A 14,946-nucleotide genomic window follows, 5' to 3' on the forward strand; every position below is an offset into this window, starting at 1 on the left:
AACGGACGGATGTTTAATTGACGATTCACGACTGTGATGTTTTGTTGCGGATTTGTGCTCGGACCAGGATTATCGGTTTCTTCTGGTGGAGCCATTGGCTGATGTTCTTCTACTCCTTTCTTCTTTGTGGGATCCTCGTCGCCAATGTAGTAACCGAAAGGTTCTTTATATAATTGAAGACACGAGTGAAGACACAGACATCCGTTTAGTACAGGAATGTACTGAAAAGGGAGGAATGTAGTAATATGATAGTGCATGATTATGCAATACATGATACGTATCACATGATTACTGTAAGCAGAAAGCACATGGTATAATACAGTGAGTTAAACGGATGTCTGTGTCTTCACTCGTGTCTTCAATTATATAAAGAACCTTTCGGTTACTACAACTGTCTGTGGTTTGTGATGTTAAAGAATAGAGAATATTTCTCATTGTGCATCTATTCCCGCTTTGGACGTGTCCACACATCACAACCAGAGTTGTGAATGTTGTGGGCCATTCTACCCAACTCTGGGTTTAGGTCCTTTTTTTTTAAACATCCCTTTCCTCAGGCAGTAAAAGTTTCCCACTTATTCAGTATGCAGTGTTTAATGTAGAAATTGGCCTGTGAGAACTGAATAAATGCCCTTTATACAGGAACAGAGAGTTTTATACTGGCCTTATACGGAACAAAATCTGTCACATGGATTAAAATGATAGACCCCATATAGGATTTAATCTCCTTTTTAACTCGTGAATATGGAGGTTCTCGGAAGAAAAACAGGACGTCTCTTTGTCGAATGGCAACAATGGAAAACCACCAGAGAATGCACATGGTCACTTTTGCGTTGCCTCAGGTATCGGAAGGAATCGGGTTGCATGTGTAATTTAATTGTGTAAATGTTTATACATAATGCATTCCCGCAATATGGCGTGCCGTACAGAAATGAGTTGGCTAACAGGAGCATTTGATTGTATTTTGAGTGCAATATGGTTATTTTCTTTAATTTCAGCATTGCCAAGTGTTTTTGTTTTCTTGTTGAGGTCTGTTAAGTTTATTGTGTTCACTCATAAGTGCGCTTAAGTTTTGTCTCTCAGCTAGTACAAACTAGAGAATGGAGAAGTGAAGAAGGTTGAGAAATCCAAAGAAGAGGCCCAAAAGGGGATCACCCAGAAAGAAAGAAAATTGCACATGCATGTAAGTGACCTTTGACTTGCGTGTGGCTGTCATAACTGTAAAATAGACCTTTCTAAAGGATGCTGTAGGGACCAGGAAGCAGGTTAAGCCATTTTTGAGGAAGTGTGCAAAATTACTTTTCCTTTGTTGGAGAGCATGCAAGTGTGATTCTGGAGAGTTTCATTCTTGTGCTTGTGGATACCTGATTTTGTAAACGGACTCCAGTTAACTAGTTGTCCCGTGTTAAAATAAAACCTACAAACTCCCAGAAATGTCGTAAAGATGCCCAAGCTGTCATGAAGATTATAAGCTTTAGAGCGGGAGTTGTGACTACTTGTACATTTTCCCTTCTTTCAACCCAATGTTTTATGGCTGCTATATACCTTAAATTCTTGTGCTTTTTTCACAGCCACCAACAGCAACCAGGAACAGTTGTCAGATGCTCTTTCATGAATGATAACCAGTCAGTGGAAAGCATGTGGTAGGGAAAAGTTCATTTGTATCACCAAGCACAGTAATATTTGTCCAAAGTTCAAGTTAGTCTTTTGATCTTGTTTTTCTAGGTTATTCCAGACATTGTAAGGTTATAAAAAATGGAAAACATGCTCTCAGGAAACAGACACCACATTATAACCACAACCTCATTTGGATAAACAAGTGGATTTAAATCTTGTCACATTTGATGGCATTCTTGTTATTTCCTCATTTTCTGCAGGACAGATATTTGGAGGGCCAACCAAAACATATACATGTATGATTGAGTGCAAAGAGAAAAGGTCATACCAAATGAGGACTGCATCATCTATGCCCTGGCAGCCAACCACTTTCACATGTAGTAACTGAGGTAGAGAATGCCACTCCTGGATACGACTGCACTCTCATAGCTTGAGCTGAACCTCAATCAACTTATGAAGAGCTGGATGTAGTGCATTTGAGATGGAGGACAAGGTTTCGGGTATTTTTCAACTACAGCAAAGAAATTTGTTGACACTTTTGGTTGTTTATGAGGCCTCAGCAGCCAAAAGTGTCTCAAGAAAATATTCTGCATGTGAGAAGTATATTATTTTGTCCAGTGGCTTTCTGATGATCAAGGCTGTTAGCTTACTGGTGTAAGGTTGCTTACTTCTAACATTTCACAGGTTGGACTCTGAAATTCTCAGCTGCTGGCCTTTTGGGGCTCCTTTAAAGTTTTCTGTAGCCAGCAGCCTTGATTTTCGATGGAAGATTAATAATTATGTAGCATTTTACTATATTATAGAGTGTTTTCACATGATGTCACGGCGGCCATGTTGCATGGTGTCCCAACTTAAACCTCTGGGAATTGAACTCTATTTCTTTGCAAATACTTTCTTTTGTTTCATTAAACCAATATAGCCAGTAGTCATGTGAATGAAAACACTCCATATCTTTATTACCGGTTCCTAAATTGGTCAAAAGAAATAGTCACACTTACCTTTTGCATAAACCACTGAGTGCCAACTCCTGTGTAATTAACATGAACCAACTGGGATTATATCTACTGACTCCCTTGAGCAGAATGTTTATTTATCTCAAGGTTACTTCTAGTATTTTGGGATGGTTCCCTTAACCATTAAGACGAGATAGTGACAAGCATGCAAATTCTCCTCACAATATCACAACTTGTTCAAGGATTCAGCTAATGATAAAAAATGGAAATAGCCACCAAAGACAAAGGTCTTCATCTTTTGACAAATACTCCTAATGTCATGACAAAAATACGGAGAATAGTGAGAAGAAAATGTATGTTGATATTGGAGCTTAAAAGGTTGAATATGCCAAAATGGTGCATGGTCACTATTGCATTTTTTTTTACTAACAAACCCTGACCCTAACCTCTCAGCAAGATTGAGTTCCTTGAATAGTTTTGTATTTTTGAAAATCGTTTGGAGCATTTGAAGTGGTTGGCTTTTAAAGGTGAAAAAGAAAAAATGTTTCTCCATAGCTGACTGACTACATGACACTTCTTAATCGTAGAAATAAAGGAATGAAATCTTTAGCATGGTGACAGGGTATTTTACCTGCGTAATATTGCAAATAAAGGAATAGCCAGTTGGCATCAAATATTACCATCACTATCTATGTGACACTCCTTAATCTTAGAAAAGGTATGATCTCTTTTATGTGCTAAGCTGGTACAGGGTTCCATTAAATATAGCTGAGTGAGTGCACAGAGTGACATATTTTATATGCCAACACATGGTAACTGGACATTTTGTCTGCATATAAAGAAAAAAGGGCAGAGTAACATAACAGTCACTGACTAGCACAAAACTCCTTACTCAACCTTACTCAAAGAACAGGAGTGAATGCTGTAAACAGCTTTTTTATAACATTTTTATTCTTTTTTTAATTTTTATTTCTTATTTTTGATGATTTTATTCAGAGTATCTTAGAATAAATGGTGCCACTTTGCATGGTAAGCATCACTATCTAAATGCCAGCATGACTATTGAATGCCCAGTATAACTGCAAATGTAAACCTCGCAGGATAAAACTGCTGTCTACATATATGTGTGACTGAAAGCTTAATCACTTATAAAAATGTGTTGAAGCCTTTGACGAGAGGTGCGGCATAGAAACCAGAATCTGCACCAAAACTGGTATACCTGTCTGGTTATATTCCCTGCAGATGCCCTTATAAGTCTCTGGTTTTTATGGTTATTGAACACATTATTTCATATAAGGTAAATGACATACATATCCATTTCAGCACACTGTAATCGCTATAACCCAGAGAAAAAAGTACAGTTGTTGTCCTTGGGCAATACTCCCTACATACATTTCCATTTGTCTGGTATACCTTATGTGCCCCTGAGGACATAACATAACCTGTGGACCCTTCTGTTGTATACTTAACAATTATTCCATGAGCGCGCGTTGTATATGAGATGATAGATAGCCAACGATGCGCGTAGCGCCGAGTCGGCTATAATCATCTCATATCCAACAAGCGTGAGTGGAATAATTGTTTTATTAAAAGCAATCAAGAAATATTGCTAGATTTTGCCCATTTCGCTTTGAAGAACAATTAAAAATCAATTGAATGGTTGCCATTTCTCGGGCATGGTATAATGGCTCACCATAGCCGCTAAGCCAATCAAATCCCTGGAATTGCATTATACAATGATCCAGTTTTTAATAAAATATATTATTTTATAAGGCACACTGTACCCCTATAAACCTCATTTGTACCATGGAGACCCTTATGCACCATGCATATCTTTGGATATCAATGTACACCCTGCGTCCCTAGATATCATTTTACACCGAGCATCCCTACACACTGTTTGGATATCCTGTGAACCCTACATACCATTGGATACCCTGTGAACCCCACGTACCATTGGGTACCCTGTACACCCTGTGTAGTCTACATACTGTTGAACACCCTGTGCACCATGCATATAGTTGCATACCCTGTGTACTGTACATACCATCCTGCGCCTTGTGCACCCTACATATTGTTGCACATCCTGTGCACCATGCATATCGTTGTATACCTTGTGTATCCTACATACCATTCCTCTGTACTGTACATGCTGTAGTACACCCTACATACTGTACCATTAGATACCCTGTGAACCCCCTCATACCATTGCACCATGCATAAAGTTGCACACCCTCTGTACCGTATATGCCATTCTGAACCTTGTGTACCCTACATATTGTTGCACATCCTGTGCATCATGCCTATCGTTGTATACCCTATGTATCGTACATACCATTTTACACCCTACATACCATTGGAAACCCAGTAAACACCCACATACCATTGGACATCCTGGGTACCCTGTACACACCGTGAAGTCTACATACTATTGCACACCCTTTCTACCATACATACTGTTCTGCACCTTGTGTACCCTACATACCTACCTACCCTTACATACCCTTTTGTACCCTGTGTGCAACACTATCTGAGTGGAAGAAACATTAACTTGTTCCAGGCATTGAGTGTGTGTGTGGTGTGGAAATGCCTGGTTGGCCACCTGACAACACCACATTTACCTGTTTTAGGGTGATGTTAATCATAGGTGTTGATCACCTATTCAAGACCTCCAGGTTTAATTAAGTAAAAACATCACCCTGGACAATAATAATAATAATTTATTGCTTATATAGCGCGCAAATCATAAACAGATGCTCTCGCGCGCTTTACAATAAAGATATCCTAAATAAATATAATTTAAAATTACAATGGCAAGGTCAATGGCTAAAATACAGTTCTAATAAATGTCAAAGGCTTGTCCAAATAAATGAGTTTTCAACCTGTCCTTGAAAGATTGAACACTTTGTGCGCAGCGAACTGCATTGGGTAAATTGTTCCAGAGCGCTGGTGCTGCTACGGTAAAGCTACGATCACCCAGCGTACGCAGAGTCTTGATTCTGGGCAGTTGAAGGAGGACTTCGCCGGACGATCTAAGACTATATCTAGATACGGTCTTTAGGGTGATAAGTTCGGTAAGATACGCTGGAGCGAGTCCATGGATAGCATTATACGTAATTAACAATATCTTGAAGATCTGTACAATGGCGAGAAAGTAGCGCCAGGAGGTGACCTTTGGATGCTCTACCACTGAGCTACAGGAGACTTGTGGGAGCTTTTTTTTATTTATTTTTTTTAAATACAGGAAATCTGGCAAGGCCATTAAACCAGGTTCATGGGACAAACATCCTGCATACTGCTAGGGTTGGAATGTCGTGTGGCATATGCGCAATGGAACAATAAAATGTGATGCAATATTTTAGCCGGGTAAATAGATGAGAATGATGTATTATTCAGTGTCACCTGGACACTCGCAAAATCCGAGTTCTCCTATCAGGAGTCATACCTGACCTTCTGATTACTAGTTCAGATGCTCTACTACTGAGCTACAGGAGTGGGACAAACAGTATGAAGTATTTATTGCACCAAGACAAGCCACTGCAATTTTAAATCCCCCCCCCCCCCCTGAACATTTCAACTCTTAAAACATGTATGGCTTACTAATGCAAATAATGCTACTAAATGCCAGGTAAAATAGCCCTTGGAATGGAGTTGGTCTTCAATATACTGATAAACTTAAAATGCATGCCCCTCCAATTGCATTAGTTGGCAGAGGGGTGCAATGGGTGCTTTCAATTCCAGCATGGACTTATCCTCTTTTTGTTTCCTCATCATCCAGATGATTTTAAAATTCTTTTAACTGCAACCATGTTTCAATGATTCAAAGGTGAAAAATAGGTAAATGGATAAAACTATACAGTCGCTCAATTAACTTAACATGTTACATTACCAACAAATAAAATCTATGGGACTCCTTTAAACATTAAACACTCTTAAAATGCTTTTACATGCCGCCTGCAGTTGTTGTGCATGTATGTAGTTTACATACATATTCAATAATATTGATTTTTTCAGGCCTCTGGCGAATTGGCTAAAATTAATGTAGTATGTATATAGTTAATTCTTTGTAAAAGAAGCATACTCTCTGTTACTGTTTGTATTGTATGAGACTTTGTGGCTTCAAATTAATAATATACATGCACATGTCAATGACACTTGAAAGTTCCTTGCTCTTGTTTAGAGTATAATACTATAAGAGGGCCATTGTATCTTATGAGAAAAGATAACCCTAACACTAGTTGATGGTTTTTGTATTCTTAGGAACTTGCAAAAGTATAATAATCAAACAAATTATGATACAAGTATAATATATTATTGCTTGGAATATCATAGTGGAGGCAAATGAAGACCTAAGATCATTTCTGAAAGTGCATATATGAAGTGATCATTTGTGAACTGCAAATTAAGTAATTTAAGGTTGAATGAATGAAAGCCATAATCTCATGAGGCCAGAACAATACTTTTCTGGCTTAAATCTACAAAATAGCTTATAACTGCCAAGTGGGCTTTTTTAAGGTATAATAAATTTATTGTTAAATTATTTAAAAAATGAATAGTTTAATAACAAATAGGAAACAATATCATAGAAAACAAAGATAATAAATGGAAACAGCAATAGATGCTGCAATCCACAACTTAAGGGTTTTGTCTTGTCACCATTTATCTCAGGCTTGTTGTCAACAACAACACCATCCAAAGAGGCAAAACCAGATTGACAGTATGATGAAAGTGGGTTAAACAAGATTTTAAAAAGAAACAAATCTGTGAATTTTTCTGCATAAAAATGCTAGTTCATGCGGTTCCTTCTAACAATTTCACCAAGTGTAGACCTGTACAACAACTGCAAAACAAGACCTGAAGAACAATTCCAAGGGGCACTCCAGACATTACGTGAGAATAACAGTAACTGGTACTACCGGTAACTGTTCATGAAAACAAATTGACTTCAATTAATTATGACTTGAACTACATTGAGGGCTTATTGTTAAGTTGTAGGTAGGTAAGGATTGGGAACCCTTGTTGTAGTGCTTGGCTTATTCTGCTTGTCATGCCCGTGTCTCTTTAACTACTTCAGCAATTCTTTGGTAGAAGTAGGTTGTGTTTTACACTGTCAGCCTTACAACAGCTGGGCTGGACTGGTATCCATTGATTCAGTGGGAGTGTTTGTAGGGCCAGGACTGTTAGGTAGATGTCTCCCTTGGTTTCCTTTGCCTTTTACCGGAGTTGTTAGAATCGTTTATTGTGTTAAATCAAGCTATCATATTACATGTATCATATAACATCATTACATCATCAATTAATTCAGTACATATGTAGTAGTCATGTAATTCTTATCCCTTGATGTATGGTTTTGAAAGCTGCTGATAAACCAAGATGTTAAAGAGCAACAGCGCTTCAATCTACCTGCAATAATCCCAAAGATGTCATCCTATACTTTCACAGGGCTCAATCCTGGAACAATGTCATTGTACATGTAACTGTTTTAATTGTCCTAAATTTAAATGAATAGAGTTGAAAAAAGTGCATAAAAAACTGACATATAAACAGCTTTGTAGAAAAAGCCTTAAAGATCAGCACCAGCTATGCACAGTCTTTGAGGTGAGCAGGTCTTCTGCTTCTGGAACAGTATGTGTTAGCACATGAAACATCAGTTTCGCGTCTCAGTGCACATAGGGTGTGCAACAGCTTCTAGCTGCATTCCTGTAATGAAAAAACTTGTCAAGGCATGCACCACTTAACATTACTGGCTGCTTACATGACTGATTCAGCACTTATTTTCATCACAAACAAAGAGTCACCGTTTGCAGTGCCACCTCCAGAGAGGCCTCTGTCACATCAGGCGTACCCCAAGGATCACTCTGGATCTCATAAATGAGGCAGTACGGTTTGCTGGCTTCCAGTTTGTGTATCTTAACATCATGTTGGATTTTTCTCCTTGTGAAGACTGGCTGAATTTCTTTACCGATTTTGCTTCCTTAAAATCTCTAAGTTGGCAGTGTATGTCATCTGATTTGTGTGTGATTTAATTGTTGTTATGGATAATCTGCACGTGGGAGGCCTTTGAGGTGATAACCTGGGTTATGGTTGAGTTTACAAAGTTTGCTGGATATTTGAGTTTCGAAAACATTGTTTTCAGATGTTCACATTCCTCAGAGAAATATTGCCAAGAGGATGAGGGATGGTAGGCGCAGTTCAGCATTGTTTCCACTAATGATTTTTTTTCTGTTGTTGATTGTGTTGAAGGAGACCTGTGTTGGTTGGTTTTCTGTAGACTTTTGTCTCTAATCTACAGCCTTTCTTTTTTTATATTTGCATTCCAAGAAAGAGTAGTTTGTTGAGAATAATAGACTGCAGTTCCATGGTCAATGAGACTTCAATTGAGCTAAGTGTTTCTAGGAAACCTGTTGTAGCTGTTACATCTCACACAATTGTCAGTGTGTCATCCAAGTATCTTTTGTAGAAGGAGGGCATCTTGTCTTGGCGCTTAAGATTCTTTTTGATGGAGCTCATAAACGTGTTTGCCATAAGAGGACAAAGGGGGATCCTTTTGCCACACCGTTAATCTGTTAATATGGTTTCCCATCAAACTGAAAAAGTTGATCTTTTGTTGAACATTCAACATGGTGAACTACAACAATGTGTCTCCTACATACAATATTGCGGGTAATCACTGACCAGCACTATTTGATGTAAGTCAACTACTCAACCAAACTGAAAACCAAAACCCAACAACTACACTGGAATTGTGGTCACTAGCAACATATTAAATTCAATATGTTTGAATTTGAACATTGAGACAATTGACACAAAAGATAGTCTACTGAATTTATTCGAAAATTGTAATAAATTAAACTGTTACTCTTTGAGTGAATCTATGAGATACAAGAACTGTTACAACTTAAGTTAACTTCCAATTAAAACCCGTGGTCATAATGATCATAATAAGATTAAAAGTTACAGTTATGTTAATATTTATGCAGTATAAAAAATGAATGATATTGTTATTAATTAAGGTAATAAGATAAAGGTTCAAAGAAAATATAGCAGGTCATCAAATGCAAGTTAAATACCAAAACTAAAGATTGCAACCTGTATCACATAATAAAATGGGACAAGATGTAGATGTACAATTAATTATAAAGCTTGTATGTTCATACCTTCTTGTCTACCCTGGCCTTTTTTATCTCTCCCAAACGTTTCCGTTTTCTCTCTAGGTACTAAACTCACTGTATGTACAGAAAATAAGAGTTATGAACCGTGGTTTTTTGAAGAAGGGACTTTCACTGTAGATTCTCTCTTTGGAACTGAAAAATTAAAGGCTTTAATCATGAGCTACACTGATAGTGTGATTAGCCATCATGTTGCCTCAAGACAGTTTTCAGACTCATGCAATATTTTATTGTGTCACCCATAAAACAACCTGTACATGTTCACCACGAAACATAGTTTTGGGGGCTTAAAGCACTGGTAATAAGGTCTCAGGGAGAATAGCAATGCTATCCTCACAATTGCTGAGAAATGCCTTTCCGTCTCATACAGGCTCTGCCAGTGAAGTCACTTGTTGCACGTCCTCGATTTCGTAGCCCCTGGTAATGCTTTTATAAGCAGCCGAGCAACAGTGGCAGAAGGCGACTGTCTGGCGCCTTTAAAATAACCAGAACATTTATTTTGATAAAATTTATAATATTATATAATTTTGGGATTCAGGGGTTGATTTCGTGTGTGATAACCGAATTTTCCCTAAAAGACCTCAGATTTCATATGTTGGCAAAGTGAACACTTTTTTACAATACAATGTTGAAACAGCACAAAACTGCTTTACAGTAATTTGGGTTATTAAGATTACAAAACGTTACAATTGAAGTGAACACTTGCTATGGGCTGATTTCAGAGAAGGAGAGGTGGAGATTAATGCTGATCACCTTACCTTATCACCTTACCTTTTGAGGCCAAGGAAGCAGTGTCAAAAATATTCATATGTAGCCTACAGAATTATGATATTCATCAGTGCTGGGTTGTTCAAAAGCCGATTAACACTAATCCACGATTAAAACTTAACCAAGGTTTTCATTTCGCTCATTAAAAATGATTTTAAAGACTCATTTTAAGCCAATGGTAAAGAAACGTCTAAGACAAAAGTTAGGGACAAAATCTTTTGAACGAATCCTTATGAAAAAATAAATATACTGGAATCAAAGTTCATGTTAACCCAGGATTAGCTTAATCGGGCTTTGAACAACTGTGTGGTGGACTGTGCCAGTTATCAAAAAAGCCTTTCTACTAAAATTATTTAGGGCTTTTAAAACAGGTCCAGATGAAATGAAAATACTCTGGAATATAAAGACAAAGACAGTTGAACTTTATAATTTTGAAGCTTGTGACATGGTTTTACAACATGAAATATAGAAATATATCAGTGTAAATGCGGCTTCAAGTTTGTAAAACAGTCCTTGCAAGCTTCAAATAAGCTTAGCAAGCACAGAAACACATTTCAACAATGTGTTCATTTATTAAAATTTTATTTGTTTATATATTGTTTGCTTTTTATTTTCTTTTGATCTGTTTGGAGTACTATTAAAATGGCGCCTTAAGAAAGGCTTACGTTTTAACTTAAAAGCACAGTTGACCAGACAAAAGATGAAAGCCTGTGCTTTTGCCTCAGAGTTTCCCATGGGCAATATGTCTTGGTCTTTTGCATCTATGCAACATTTGATATCTTCCTTTAAATAAAAAAAGTTACTCAAATGAATTTTCTGTAAAAGACATTGACTGTTACTATAGTTACTAATGGTGTTTCCACAGAAGCTGCTTTTTTCCAATGTAACTAAATTTCCATAGGTTAAAGTTTTGCCATGCTCAGTGTCAGAGTAGTTGCAGATTTTTGTGCTCAACATTTTGTGACATTTCAAGAAAATCTATCAAAACTGCAGGTTATTGTTGTAAATTTGCACATGATTTGCAAACAAAGGAAGGTGTTACAAGTCATTTCAGAAAGCCAAGATATTGTCATGGTATTATGAGGTCATAGCAACAGATTTGTAATATATAATTTTATGTTAATCCTGCATGATCAGAAACAATGTTTTTGTGCTCTTTAAGGACTTAAATAGAAAGAGAAAAGAATTATAAGCTACTTTGAATGATAATAAAAATATATTGTCTTCCATCAATCAATGTGGACCTCACGTTTTGCAAAAAAAAGAAGGTAAGATTTATGCACAGCCCCCTACATTAATTATATATGCACCGCTGTCACAGTATAAACCCTCTTCCAAAAATGGCCAGTATTAATAAGAGTTTTTAAGTCAAAAAATGTTTAAATAATTAATGTATGGGGTTCTGCGAAAATCTTTCCTATACAGATACCGACACGGCACTTTTATATAAAATGGACCCAGTTTAAGAGGTGTTCATTGTTACAAAGGAGGGTGTCCTATGCGTTTTATGGCAAACCCATAGGAAAACATACTTTCCTCCCCAAGACAAACGGATAAACATGCATTACTGACCCCTCGGTAACCCGTGTGTATGCTTGATTGACGGACGTCTTTTGCAAGGTTTGAAACCAGGTCGCGTGGTAATGAATTTGACTGTAATAGTTAATTAATAAAATGGACTTTTGCTTACTGGTTTTGTATTCAACGACTTCCGAGGATCAGCGAAAATGGCGTCACCTTTGGGATATGGGTCTTACAGTGACGAGATTCAATTCCCCCCGAGTCTCATAATTCACCAGCGGTGGGTTCGTGACCAAATGTCACATGACCTCCACAAGAGCCCATGACTGCAATTCTAAAATCTAAGCCTCCCTGTGAATTCAAAGCTAAAAGAAATTATATCTGCACTATCATGTAACGAGAAATAACCATTCTTATACCATAAAAATGATTGCAAACTCATTGAATAAGGTTATTTTGATGCGCTGATTAAAAAATTTTCACGCGTTAGGTTAGCAACGTCGAAATATTTTTCCGTGGAATTTTCTTTCTGGTGATGTTTTCTGGGCACTAAATCAATTTTTCGGTAGATTGTTCCAAATATGTTTATAAGGTGTCAAGCGGTATCCTTTCATAAGTAAGCCTTAACTTATGCAATTTTATGAGTGGTTTTGGATGCCCTTGTATCCGAAACAAGCTGATAGCAAAACGTAATTTATTTCGCTACAACACTTAAAAGTATTTTTTTCAGTGGTGATGCACTTATTCTTTTTTCCCTAATTGCTATATTTCTTTGGCTTTCGAAAAAGCAGTAGAACGCTTGTTTTGCCTTTCAGGCATAAAGACAATCCTTCCGCTTAAGAGCAAAAAGCATTTTGTCAGTGAAAAGATCATGTCCTTTTCCCTAATTACTTTATTTTTTTTTGTCTTTAGAAAAAGCGTTGGATTAACTTCCGTAGATGGTGCGTTTTCTTTTTCTGGCATAAAAATCGTCCCTCCGTTTCTTGAAAAAGCCGTACAGAGTGCGTTTTCCATTTCTGGCATAAAAATAATCGCTCGTTTTCACAGCAAAGAGCATTTTCTCAGTTAAACGATCATGTACTTTTCCCTTTTCCTTAATGACTTTCTTCCTTTGGCCTTCAAAAAAGCAATTAATCAACCTGAGTAGAACGTGCTTGGTACTTTTTAGTCTAGTATAAAAATAATCATTCCGGTTTACAGGTTTCCTTTTCCCTGATTTCTTTGACTTTCGATAAAGCCGCAGACAAAGCTGTGTAAGGCGTGCGTTTAGCTTTCCTGGCATAAAAATAATTGCTCGGTTTTACAGCAAAATGAATTTTGTCAATTAAAAAATCATGGACTTCTCCCATTTCCCAAATAACTATTCATCTTTGCCTTTCGAAAATGCAGTGGATCAACTTGAGTAGAACGTGTGTTTTTCTTTTCTGGCATAAATACCAGGCCAGTTTTAAGATCAATGGTGCGCATGCTTATAATTTGCTACCCTCTGGAATAAGATTGGTATGTGACTTTAACAAGTTTAAGTCACTTGCGAAGCAATTATTCAAGCGCCAGTGAACTTGTGAACCAGTGATTTTACACTGGAGTCTATTTATTTGCTGATTAATCAGGACCCTATTTCTTTTCTCTATTTTTATTTCTCAGTATCAATAAATAAATATATAAATAAATAAATAAATAAATAAATAAATAAACAAATAAATAAATAAATAAAGAACCTTTTGTCAGTTGAAAGATCATGTACTATTTCCTTTTCCCTAATTTCTTTATTTCTGTGGCTTATGATAAAGGAGTGGATCAACCCCAGTAGAACGTGTGTTTTTCGTTTCAGGATTAAAAATAATCGCTCCTGTTCACAGCAGAGAGTATTTTATCAGGTAAAAGATCATGTGCTTTTCCCTTTTCGCTAATTACTACATTTCTTTGGCCTATGATAAAGCAGTGTTAGTTTTCGTTTTGGCCAAACTCTAAATTTCTCCCTTTTGGCTGGAAACAGTGGCCTCGTATTTTTACCCTTGTAAGCGTATCAGTTGGCAAGATCAATAACAGCTCAAGCTCCTTCTAATTGGATTTCTTTTCTCATTGTTTCAATTGCTGTATAATATTGACGTAAATGGTAGATTTTGACGGGAATGTGTGAACTGCAGACGGTGCCAGCAAATGGCGTATGGCGGTTTAACTTATTGTGAAATTCTGATACTGAAGGATATAACAACGAAAGGCATACAGATGAAATACCTAGAAGGTCTTTAGAAAGTTTTTGTGTCTGCGAAAACCGAGAGCCTGGTTGAAAAATGAAGACATTAGGGAGTCTTAGGAACGGATCAGAGCATCTTTAACGTCTGCTGAGTAGAGGTCTTAGATTTCTGTTAAAAAATACAGAAATTAAAGGTGTCTTTGCTTCCGCCTTCCGTAGGGGGCGTAGCTTCAAGACCAGGCACTTGTCTCGTCTAAGTTTTTCTCGAAATTATGACAAAAGAAAATACTGTTACACGTAGTTGCAAAATAATTCTCAAATAGTATTTGCGATTTCGTCCTGAAAGAAAAGATCAAATAATTGCAATGGGTAACTTGTTCAAAATTAAATTTGAGGGTCAAATGCAGCTGGAATGCTTCTGAAGTCTGCTCCTGAAGACCCCATTGGGTCTCAGTTTTCGGGGATCTTAGGTTTCGCAACAACCATTATAATCAAAACAATTTCTATTGAACACGAAGGATAAGCATTGCGTGTTAAAAGCTAGATAGTGCTTTTATACTACTAGTTGTTTCTAATTTTCATTTTTATGAGCCATTTCTGCGTAAACGTTTATATTCATCTTAGTCGAATCGTTTTCTCATGATACTGTCAGAATTTGCACAAGCTGTATGTGGTAATAACAATAACAACAATCTTTATTAAAGACTTTACAATTAATACTCTG

The 14,946-nt window shown here is 37.0% G+C and overlaps 1 long non-coding RNA gene across 1 annotated transcript; it reads left to right on the plus strand.

The window, feature by feature from the left end:
• The first annotated feature begins 485 nt into the window (after positions 1-485).
• LOC146463071 (uncharacterized) lies at positions 486-2,384 on the plus strand. The gene is made up of 3 exons (XR_014857004.1): positions 486-1,180; positions 1,569-1,640; positions 1,875-2,384. It is a non-coding gene; the product is annotated as an uncharacterized LOC146463071 (long non-coding RNA).
• Positions 2,385-14,946: the final 12,562 nt, after the last annotated feature.

This window comes from Pavona decussata, unplaced genomic scaffold (assembly GCF_977016875.1).
Source record: "Pavona decussata unplaced genomic scaffold, jaPavDecu1.1 SCAFFOLD_181, whole genome shotgun sequence".
Taxonomy (NCBI): Eukaryota; Metazoa; Cnidaria; class Anthozoa; order Scleractinia; family Agariciidae; genus Pavona; species Pavona decussata.